This window comes from Orcinus orca, chromosome 9, assembly GCF_937001465.1.
Source record: "Orcinus orca chromosome 9, mOrcOrc1.1, whole genome shotgun sequence".
Taxonomy (NCBI): Eukaryota; Metazoa; Chordata; class Mammalia; order Artiodactyla; family Delphinidae; genus Orcinus; species Orcinus orca.
Window position 1 is genome coordinate 74921477 of NC_064567.1, and position 12509 is coordinate 74933985.

Consider the following 12509-nt stretch of genomic DNA (forward strand, 5'->3'; position numbering starts at 1 on the left):
GGCTCAGTGGCCATGGCTCATGGGCCCAGCTGCTCCGCGGCATGTGGGATCCTCCTGGACCGGGGCATGAACCCGTGTCCCCTGCATCAGCAGGTGGACTCTCCACCACTGCGCCACCAGGGAAGCCCAAGTGAGACTTGTTTTGATCAGAGGTTAAGGGTGGGTGATAAATGAAAATGATTTCTATTGCCTAGCCTGTAATGATAAGTAATTGGGAGATGATTAATCTATTTTTCTTTCCTATTCTTAGATAAGTCTCATCACTCCTGGCTGCCCCCCAACCCCCAAAACACACACACACACACACACACAAAATTAATGGCTGTTTACAAGTGAATGTCAACCTCAGGTCATGTATGCCCTAAACTGTGCTCCACCATGTTGCCTATGAAGATAGTAGACCTAAGAGTGGAAGCAAATCTGATTGTCTGAAGTATTGTTCAACTTGAGCCCTGACAAGTACAGAGTGTCAGTGCAACAGCAGCTGAACTTTGAAAAATTCACGTTTTTCTCTTTTTCTTTTCCTAGTCTTGACCTTCTCTTTAAAGAGTTAAAGCACCCATCTTTGGGGAAGGGTGGTAATTAGGAATGAAAGAAACAACAGGCAGCTTCTGACATGTAAACTAGGATTTTACAATGAGAAACAGTCAAGGGGAAGGAGATTTATTTTCTACATCTCTCTGGCTCCCACTTAACATGTTAGGAGCTAGACTTGGCAAACAAAATCATAGAGCTTTTCCTCTTTCACTTAAACACTATGCCAAGAAACTTCCTACTCTGTAGGTGTGTAGAAAGAGGATGGATAGAGAAGTAAAAGAAAACCTTCCTCTGTGGTCTCTGGGATGGTGAGAAGGAAAAGAGGGATCAGAGGAAGGGAAAGTGGGCAATGAGAAACTCATGCTCCAAGGTGCTCTTCTTGTCCTTGCGGGATTCCGGGAGACTTACGCTCAGTGGCTTCACTTCACCATGTGATGCCCTAGTATGATTAGAAGACTGCAGTGCTGAGGTCCCTCCCTGAGAGAAAGAGAGAGAGAATGAGAGAGAGAACTTAATTTGCACTCCGAAGCCTACCTTGGTACCCATGTAACATGGACACAGAATTGGCAGCCAGAAGCTTGCCATGGGACCTGTTGTGGCAATGGAAGAGATGATCCCACTGTGTTTTCAGGATGGACAGCCTGGCCGGGGGCTGGATGGGGGAGAGAACCAGAGGGTCTGCAGCCAGAGAGAGTTGAATGAGGGCCAAGCAAACAAGGAAGGCATGACCAAGCCCTGATTAAAGCAGGAAAAAATAGACAACTTTAGGAGCAATTGAAGTCTGTAGCCAAAACTTGGATGAACTGACCAGTGCACAATCAAAAGCCAGGACAGGACAAGTCCATACGGACCCCCTCTCCCAACGCCATACCATAAGAATACAAGAAACTATACGCTTCCCCATGTATTCTCAGATAGGAGGGCAGTGAGAAGTGAAAATGTGGGAAATCTCAGAACCTGAGAAATATTTGATGAGGTGGTTTAAATTACTGGATCAGAATACGTTGAAACCAGATCAAATCAAGTTAGTTTTGTTTTGTTTTTTCTTTCCCACTACGTACCAGGTCATAAGACCAGATCAGCTATAGACAAAATAAAGAAACTAAATTTTTTCTAAATTTCTGTTATCATCAGTAATTTTGCAATCCTGCTACAAAAACACTGAGATCAAATAATAAGTTCACATCATACTGCATTTGACCCCACAAAAATAGTCTTTTATTCCTCAGAACTTTGTTACTGATAAAGGTTTTTCTTTATGAGAGGCTTTTGTGCATGAAGAATGATCACTACTATTTGTGCTTTGGTTATTATCCAATATTTTAATCTCGTAGATGTATTAAATGTGGTAGACTACATTATTTGCCCACAATTCTTCCTTCCCTCCCCTCTTCGTCATGGTTCACTGCAGGCAGACCATTCTTCCTTACCTCTTTGATGTTGGCCTTGGCCATGTGACATGCTTTAGACAATGGAATATGGGTAGAAAAGAGAGCCTGTCAGTTTTGAGCCAAGGTATTAAGGTAGTTACCTGTTTCTACTCTTCTCCTGCACTTCTGCCATCTAGCTTGAAAAGATCCTTGAGTAGCCACTGGTCCCACAATAGAAACACATGGAACATACCTAAACTCAACACACAACCTGAAAGAGATCCTCACCAGCCCCCAGCTACAGTCCGTGAACATGAAATAAGCGATTTGGGTGTTACACTTTACACATCAATATTGCAGAAGAAACCTGACTGATGCATTAAGCAATTCACATTTCTTTAAATAGTAAACAATCAACATTATCCTAAATATTCATACAACATTCATACTGCTGATAAATCAAATCACAGATTTACAAGTCAAATTTCTCAGATATTCAAACATTGATTATAAGCTTATTTAATTATACTCTCTAGATAATGACTTAGGGACTTCCCTGGCAGTCCAGTGGTTCAGACTCCCCGCTTCCAAGGCAGGGGGCGCAGGTTCGATCCCTGATCAGGAAACTAAAATCCCACGTGCCGCACAGCCAAAACATTTAAAAATGAAAATTAAATTAAATAAATAATGACTTTAAATCACAAATTAACATAGGTTCTTATAAATGTTTTAAACAACTTATAATAAAGACAAAACACACACACACAATATTATACTGATAGTAGCACTAAATGGTTTGGGTAGACAAATGACTGCTTCTCAATTGGATTTGGAATCCAATCACACAGGTCTACCCCAAACCACTGATTCTACCCCAAACCACTGGTTACTCTATTAAACCTTTATTATAGTGAATACTCACTCTTACTTTTAATTAATTGCCTTTCTTATAGATTTTAATTTTTTGACACATGATTTCTCTCTACAAAATGATATGTTCTTTCATGTTTTCTATGTCTGGCAGTATATAACCAAATAGCTTACCACTCTGACTTAACAGTCTAACCTGAAGGTTTAATTGACGACTTCTGTTTCATGAGTACCTCATTATAATTAGCAGAATATCTAGATCAGGGTTTTGTAAACTTTAAGGTACATGCAAATCACCTGCGAATCTTGTTAAACTACAGAATTTGATTCAGTAGGTTTGGAATAGGACCTGAGATTCTGCATTTCTAACAAGCTCCCAAGTGATGCTGATGCTACTGGTCCTTGAAACATACTTTGCATAACAAAGATATAGAGATGTCTTCTCCTGGGTGGTTAAGGATTATGTCTGTGTAGCCAATTCTCTTCTTTGGGATAACTGGCTCTTTTATTTTCTTGGAATACATTATCTTCTTGCATGGCTATTGTATGTGCTGAATAGTTGTCATACCCCCATTCTGTTGGTTACTTCATGTGGCTGCTGGTGTTGAAGAGTTTCTTGGAACAATATCTACTTCTTCTGTTGTTCCCTGTGTATATTCTTTCCTGTATACAGACATAAAAATAAGAACATTTATATACTTCATAAACAGACTGTGAGGAAAAATTGTGAAAGACTTTGAAATCAGAAAAAAAAATTATTAACTCTCCTGTCTAGCACAATTTTCCACAGTTCATTGGTGGGGTTCAGGACACACTACCACAAAATATGGCAACTTGGCATATTGAATATATTAAGCTGAAGAAATTTGAGAGATGGCGTGTGCAGGAAGGACTTTCTGACCTTACCCTGAAGCAGTTTATGAAACCCTTATGTGAGAAGTGCCCTCCCTGTACTTGGAGGAAAAGAACATCCTTATCTCCAAGACTCTGAGAGGAATCTGAACAGGCCCTGCTGTTTACCCCAGTTCTCTATACTTAGCTCATATCCCTTTTTTGCCCTATCACATTTTTCCGCCACTCTCTACGCTTCATCAAACCTAGCATTAAAACACTCAGGTATGGGACTTCCCTGGTGGCACAGTGGTTGGGAATCCGCCTGCCAATGCAGGCGACACGCATTCGAGCCCTGGTCCGGGAAGATCCCACATGCCCTGGAACAACTAAGCCCGTGCGCCACAACTAGCAAGTCTGTGCTCTAGAGCCCGCGAGCCACAACTACTGAGCCCGTGTGCCACAACTACTGAAGCCCGCTTGCCTAGAGCCGGTGCTCCGCAACAAGAGAAGCCACCACCATGAGAAGCCTGGGCTCCACAAGGAAGAGTAGCCCCCACTCGCCACAACTAGAGAAAGCCCGTGTGCAGAAATGAAGACTTAATGCAGCCAAAAAATTAATTAATTAATAAATTAGAAAAAAAAACAAGCACTCAGGTGTAACCACCTCAGGTCTTCATTTTCTTATGAAATATCTTGTGTCACGTAGAACTTATATTAAACAAATTCATACGCTTTTCTCTTGTGAATCTGTCTTGTTCTTGTCCCAGCCAAGAACTTAGAAAGGTAGAAGAAAACCATATTTTTCCTCCACTGTAAACTATTTTACAACTCTGTAAGCTGTAGTGAACTAATAATAGTACAAAGGATTTTTGTCTATAGAAATGCAAATTAACAATTGAATGCAATTTATTATTCCCTGTGGATATACGCATTTTCATCTATTTGTAAATTTCTTTGGGCATTCCTTATTGCCTCTATATATACGTGTTTTTAAAATTTTCCTTTGACCAAGTAGTAACATAGGGCTGGTACCCTCATTAATTAATGAGTCACATGGATTTATTTTATGTCTACATAAGAATGTCATATAGAAATAATGCCCGCTTTTAAAAATTATCCTTTAGCAAGACATAGAAATTGAAAAGAAAAAACTATTTACTGTCTTATTCACTATTTAATATCATTAGTAAGTAAAAATTAAACAAATCTATTCATCTTCACCATTCTTTTGTCTTATATCCACCTTTTTTCTTACATTTTATTATTTTAACTTTTTTCTTTTGAGTATTATTGTGAACTTAAAAAATAAAAATAATCATTTGATTCTTAATTTTTTGAAATTTAGAATATGGGAACGCTTTTAATTTACACCTATGCCCTTTTAGCACTGACTCTAATGTTTTTTAAAGAATCTTTGTCTTCTGTCAATAGAAGAATGTTTCCTGACCCGTTTCCATTTTTTTCCTGTCATCTGGGAAACTGCTACAGTCCAAGGAGTCCAGGCTCCTTTTGGTGGGGAAAAGTATCAAAGACCCAAATATGGGCATTATAAGTACACATGAGAGTTGGTGGTGAGTGAATGCTACTGCTATTGAGGCATTGGAGAAGTCACAGAGTTGGAAAATATAAGTCTTTTTGGAGTCTTGAGTTCATACTCATTTTCCCAAGTATATTAAATTGCTATGTCCTAGTTTTCTCATAGGCTGGGGTTTTACTGACCTCTGAGAATTTTTCCCCATGCTTCTGCTAAAGAAAACATGGTAAACCCATAGAAAAACACAGAGACATAGGTTTCCAGATACAAAGGAGAATCCTTGGGGGACAGCTGCAAAACAAAGCTTTCTACCTTAATTCTAACTTATTTCCTTTCCCTAATCTTGTATGGAGAGCTATTTACATATGACAAGAGGAGGGAAGAGAGTTGGAAACCACAAAGATTTGGGAAAATCACTTAGGGACATAATGAGGACAAGATATGAACCATGAACAAGAACTCAACTATTCTGTCTTAAACAATCTCCATTCCTCTGGGTTCGAACTAGATTCCCAAATTGGATGAAGTAAAATATTCATCTTAACCTCCCCCTTGGTAGCGACAGAGAGTCAGTGTTCTCCAAGAGCTCTGTAACTGTGGCTTATGATCCCCTGGAGCTTTCTCTAAAGCAGGAAATACAATTTTTTTTCCACTGTGAGGTTTTTCACTTTGGCTATGAAAACCAAGTACCACTTGATTCTAAAGAGTTTTCCTCTTACCAGCTAATTCCCCACTGAGTTTCCTCCCCTTAGTTGCACTTTTCATCAGAACAAACTGCATCTTGCCCCACCCAGAGAACTGGAACCATGACTAATGTCAGATTCTTGGATCTAAGCATTAAATACAGCCACATCTGAGTCAGAGGGCTCAGGCATCTTCTCAGTTCCCATGTGAGGCAGCCAGAGGGTGGAGAGAGAGTACAGCTCCTGTCTCCATGGATTGGCTGGGCTTTAGCACGGAGCTCATGTGACTTGGGGCCAACCTCTCTCTTAAAATCTAGATTGTTTCTCAAAGACAAGCAAATCAAAATTTAAGTGCCCCCCGTTCACACAAACATACACACACACACACACACATACTCAAAGAATGAAATGTTGTTGTATTACAATAAGATTCTTCCTAAAACTGTATCACAGATTACCAGGTAAAGAATAGACTTCAATGATTTGTAAGCACTTTGTGGGAATACTGTAGGATCTGTCAACTAATATTATACTTCCATCTTGAAAATGACTTCCTCTCTGCTTGTCTGAAGGAAGCAGCAGTTAATGTTGAGTACGAAGCAACAAAGTGCTCTGTTCATTTCTAATCACTGAGAAGTTAATATTACCCCAAAAGAAGAGAAGTTATCCTTTAAAAATCACAAATGAGGGACTTCCCTGGTGGTCCAATGGGTAAGGCTCCACGTTCCCAATGCAGGGGGCGCCGGTTCGATCCCCGGTCTGGGAACTAGATCCCGCATGCCACAACTAAGACCAGGCACAGCCTAAATAAATAAATAAATAGTTTAAAAATAAATAAAATTGATCACTTAATCATTCAAAAAAATCACAAATGAACCAAATTTGGGGACACATTTAAGTTACTATCTCTTTGAATCATTTGTAAGAGACAAAATTCGGGGTACCTAGCCTCACAAATGGAGGAGGGTGAAGTAATGTATAAAAGATTTTCCATAATCCATGATTATGGATGATTTTCCATAATCAAAGTAATGTATAAAAGATTCTCCAAACCTCATGAGGGTGAGGTTAACAGGAGACCTTATTGCCTTACTTTCTGAAAAGATGCTGAAATTTGAACAGGCAATTCACAAACTCCATTTATCCAATTTTATCACATTCCAGTACTAGGCAAAGTTTATAGACAAGAAGTATTTATAGTCTAGTTAAATTTGTATATGCTTACTTCATTTACTGAATGTCTACTATGTGCCAGGCCCTGTGTTAGACTGATACAAAGGTAAGGAGGAAAAACAAATCCCTGCCAACAGAATTTCTTTTGGTCCTGATTTTATAAGCAGTTCTTTGACTCTTGCATTTAAAAGAAGCAGCATTGGTTGTGAAGGCAGCTAGAAAGGAACAGTCATTTTGCCTAAATATTGAACTCAGTGGGAAATTAACTGCTGGGTAATAGATGTTTCTGAGCAGCCAAAACCAATTTCCCACATTCCAAATACTGAAAGTCATGAGTTGAATCCCTAGACATGCCTCCTGGAGCCTTTATTCCTATTTTATACACAATTTTAGCCATGGTGGTACAGGAAAATACTGGCTCCCTTACAGTATTCTAGTAGCTTTGTTTTCAAAGTATGTTTGACCAACAGCCCACAATTCATAAAAGGGCAAATGGTGCCACAGCCCTATAAAGCTGGAGGTTACCCTGAGGGATTTGATAAGGTGTTACGATTTTATAGCCTTCAGAGAAAGTAACCCAGAAGATGTTATGGTTTTATTGCCCTGTAGCATGTTATCCAGTTTTGTATCTCAATTAGCCACAATTTTTTTTGTGTAAACAGTGTACACATCTATGTGTTTGTGAAAGCATTCAAGGAAACCAACTCTTTTGTCTAATTGCCTAATTCCTGATTCCCTCACTAATAAAAAGTAGATACATTCGAACAAATACACTTGTTCAAGAATTTTGTTTTTAAAGCTCTGTATTGTTCCACACATTATCTGAGATACTTACCTGCCCTTCAAATACTGACATAAATTCACAGGTATCTCATCTATCTTGCATTCTTCTTAGCTCCTACCCTGTCTACAGAAAGAGGCAGCCCTCTAAACATTCATTCCAGAATATGTTTTATTGATAGTTTTTATGGCTTTGTGGTTGGGACCAAGAGAGATGTATTCTTAGCTCACAGCAGCTCCCCAGACCTCTCCTTCCCAGCCTCTCATCAGCTGACTGCACCATGAAGGACCTGACCTGGACTTTTTAGGTACATCAATGTAACCATGTGACTATAATAAAATACCAAAGCTCTGTGCCAAGAGAAATGTACCCGGGTCGTTTTCTTAAAGAACTTTGCAGTATGTGTAACTCCCATATATTTGCTGTTTCTGTTACTCCTTATTTGTTTCCCTAAAATAAATGGTAAAACTTAGAATAAGAAGAGCCTTTGTTGAGGGATTATGAGAATAAATTTTTCCTTTTTTATTTCTGTTCAAATATCTCTCATCCCCTATATATAAGCACTGTTAGCAATTTGGTTTATAATTTGGTTTCCAGACAGTTTTTCTATGTATTTTCAATGTGTTCTGCTATCTTTCCATATCAAAGCCTGTCTTTTTGAATCATTTCCTCACAATTCTGAAAGATTTTCCCAAAAGACTTTGAATGTTGGTACAGCAATAGAATACTTGGAAATTGTGCTCAACCTATTTGGGGATTTAGAAAATTGCTTGTAATTTTTCTGTTTTGTCTATTGTTGGAAAGACTTGTGGCGTATGGGGAAAGGTAGGTAGAAATGTGCAGAAGATGATAGACAAGAAGCTTAGAGGGCTTCCCTGGTGGTGCAGGGGTTAAGAATCCGCCTGCCAATGTAGGGGACACGGGTTCACGGGTTCAATCCCTGGCCTGGGAAGATCCCACATGCCATGGAGGAACTAAGCCCGTGATCCACAACGACTGAGCCTGCGCTCTAGAGCCCGCGAGGCAAAATGACTGAGCCCGCGTGCCTAGAGCCCGTGCTCTGCAACAAGAGAAGCCACCACAATGAGAAGCCCGCACACCGCAATGAAGAGTAGCCCCCCGGGCTTCCCTGGTGGTGCAGTGGTTGAGAGTCCACCTGCCGATGCAGGGGACACGGGTTCGTGCCCCGATCTGGGAAGATCCCACGTGCCGTGGAGCGGCTGGGCCTATGAGCCATGGCTGCTGGGCCTGCACGTCCAGAGCTTCTGCTCCACGATGGGAGAGGCCACAACAGTGAGAGGCCCCCATACCGAAAAAAAAAGAGTAGCCCCCGCTTGCTGCAACTAGAGAAAGCCTGCGTGCAGCAACGAAGACCCAATGCGGCCAAAAATAAATAAATTAATTTAAAAAAAAAAGGGTGGTCTTAGGCATGGGAAATGTGACTGGAGGTAGGGAAAAGGTGAGGTAATCGGTGTTCTGCAGAGGCGTATCTGCATTACATACCTCTTCATGGGATACATGTTCAAAAATGGTGCAGTTTTTAGTCTTCTGATGTCAAAAGGTCATTTACGGAACACCTGGGCAGGCCCAGTTTGGGGGTCAGTGGTCCCAACCACTCTTGGCCAGTTTGAACTGGGCGAGAGTCAACTCCAGGTCCCTGGGAAACAGCTTAAGCCCACCTGTTACTATAGTGACCCATACATCAGAGGTGTTATCTATAAGGGTGGTTAAGGAGTCCTGTAATATATTATCTAGGCTATGTGAAGCTTGGAGGGTAGGCAATTAAAGAAAAACAACAATTAAAGCAGGTTAATTAGTAAAGGCAGGTTACAAACAGAGGGGGGTTTAATAAGCTGTTCCCTTATCTGCTGTTCTGTAAGACACACTCAAGGATTTCTAAGACGCCAGCTTCTGTTAACCCTGTAGTTTCAATCCCGCATGATAACAAATTGTGCATTTCTCCTTTGTACAAGGAGGAACAACCATAGCCTGGGCTAGGACCTGGGGTGGAATTAGAGCCACCGCTGTTTGGGTTGACATGGGTCCGCAGACAGCAATCCTGAGGTTCAGTGTCAGCAACAGCAGTGACAGTGCAGATGGTCACTGGGCAACAGCAACATGGCCTGGTCAGGGCATGCCTTCAGACTGCTCAGGTTTCAGAAGGCAGTGTACCAGGCACCTTAGTCAACATTGCGTCAGCAGCAAATTCTGGAGTTACAGCATCAGGGCTGCTCTGTGGAATCCTCTGGCCTCACGGGGACACACTGAGTTCTGTGTTTGCGAAGAAAAATAGCTAGAAGGATGAACATTTGGACATGAACCAGCTTCTTGGATATACAGCACTTGGGGAGGAAAACTCAAAAAACACTGGACTTCCTGCAGTCATGCATGCCATGCTAAACTGTATAAAAAAAGGAAGCATGGCCTGTGAGGATCATATGAGGACATGCTCTTCCACATCACTCTGAATACTTCTTTTTTGCCTCTGCTGGATCCTTTTCCTCCACGAGTTCTAAATCAGTATTCTACTTTCCCTCATTTGTATTGTTTTATTGGCGTCCTCATCCTGAGTCTTCAATGACTTACTGGATATTTTACACATATATTATCTCACAGTTTACCTAAAACCCACTTTAACAAAGAATGCTTGTAAGTGAAATTCAGCCTCTGTACCCTGGTACCGAACTGAATCTCAGAGACAGAGTTTTGGGTGAGGTAGAAAAGAATAGCTCTATTGCTTTGCCAGGCAAAGGGGGCCACAGCGGACTAATGCCCTCAAAACTATGTGTCTACCAGGAGGAGGTAATGAGTTTTTTTTGTTTTTTTCTGCGGTACGCGGGCCTCTCACTGTTGTGGCCTATCCCGTTGCGGTGCACAGGCTCCGGACACACAGGCTCAGCGGCCATGGCTCACGGGCCCAGCCGCTCCGCGGCAAGTGGGATCTTCCTGGACCGGGGCACGAATCCGCGTCCCCTGCATCGGCAGGCAGATGCTCAACCATTGCGCCACCAGGGAAGCCCTGGGAGTTTGATACTAATGGTTCAAAGCAGATGGCATGATCAGCTCATGGACATTTTTCTGATTGGTTTGGTGGTGAGGTAATTGGGAGTCAGTATCATCAACCTTCTGTTTCCAACCAGTATGGGGTCTACATGCTTGTGGGCATCACACAGTTAACTTCTTCCACCTGGTAGGGGTTTCAGTATCTGCAAAACAGCTCAAAGATATTGTTATGTATATTCCTTGAGAGGCAGAATCAGGACCCTGCCCCAAGGCTGCATTATTGTTTCTTGACTGCTCCCCTCTTGTTTCTGCATTCCCTCCCTTCCTTGATTAGCAACTGTTTGAACCTGCCCTTTGGAACTCAGGGAAGGCCATGGAGGCTGAATGAAGCCTATTTCCTACAAACAAGAAACGGGGGACACAGAAAGACTTTTGTGCCTAGAAATCCCATAGGGTCCTGGTTAGTTCCATGCTTACAAATCAATAAGAAAAAAATATCCAAAAGAAAAATGAACAAAGGACATAGACAATATAGAAAATGCATGAAACAAAAAACGTAAAGGACCAATAAACATGAAAAAATATTCAATCTCATTAGGAATTTTTAAAATAACACAAAAAATCATTTTTTGCCTGTCATATTTATAAAGGTCTCTAAAACCTAGGGTTCCACTGTCATAATCTGGATCTAAAGCTCTTTTTAAAATGGTGATCACAATGCCTCCAAGCTTGCAGTCAGTTTCCTTTTCCACTTGGGACTCTTCCCTCCAGGTGAATGATCCCTCCATTCATTAGTTATCTTTACAAAAGGGACAAAGGAGGTCTTCTGACATTTAGAAAAGCTAAGAAACCTCAAAAGTTACCCTACTACAGCAAAGTAGACCTAATCAAGGTTCAAGCAATAGGTACAACAAGTCTTCTCCTAACACTTAATATGCAAATATATTTGAGATTTTCTCTGAGAATGACATGTTAACTTATTTCGCCAAGTTGTATTCCCAGGGATACTATTTCAGGAGAGGAGAGAGGAGAGGGGGAGGGTTCACAGCACTAGTATTCTGAAGAACACGTTTGGGGAAATGCTGGATTAAATAATAATAGTTAATATTATTAGCTCAATAAAGTAATACTGTTTGTCTTGCTCTGGCACCAATCTAAGCATTTTTGTAAACCTTATAACAGTTCCATGGAAGGTTCTATTTTTACAGGTAAGGAGACTGAGACACAAGAGAAGTTAAGCAATTTGCCTAAAATTGAACAACTAGAGAGTGGCGAGTTTGACTTTGCATCCAGGCGAAGCCTAGTGCCTAAGCTCTGTGCTATATAACCTCCATGGTCTCTTTAAGCTCTGAATCCTAAGGCTCTTCCGTGCCGCTTGGTGTTCTATATTCTGCAATACGTGAAAGGACTGTTCCAACATCAGGTAGAAAGGATACTGCTCCTTGATTCCTTTGCCGTGTTACAGAATAGCATTCCATCTCATCACCAACATTTCTGCCTTTGAATCATGGATCCTTAGCGTCTGCCAAGGCCTTAGAGTAAAAAGACAGATTTCCACTTCATTCCAATTAAAAAATGTTTAAATACACTCACTCTTCAGTATCCTAGGTCGTTTAATAAAGTAAATGAAAATTTCCTCATTTCTAATTCCATTAGGAACAAATGGTTTCCATTGCCAGGGTCCGCTCTAAAACTCTCAAATTAGAGTTTACTCTTGAACAACA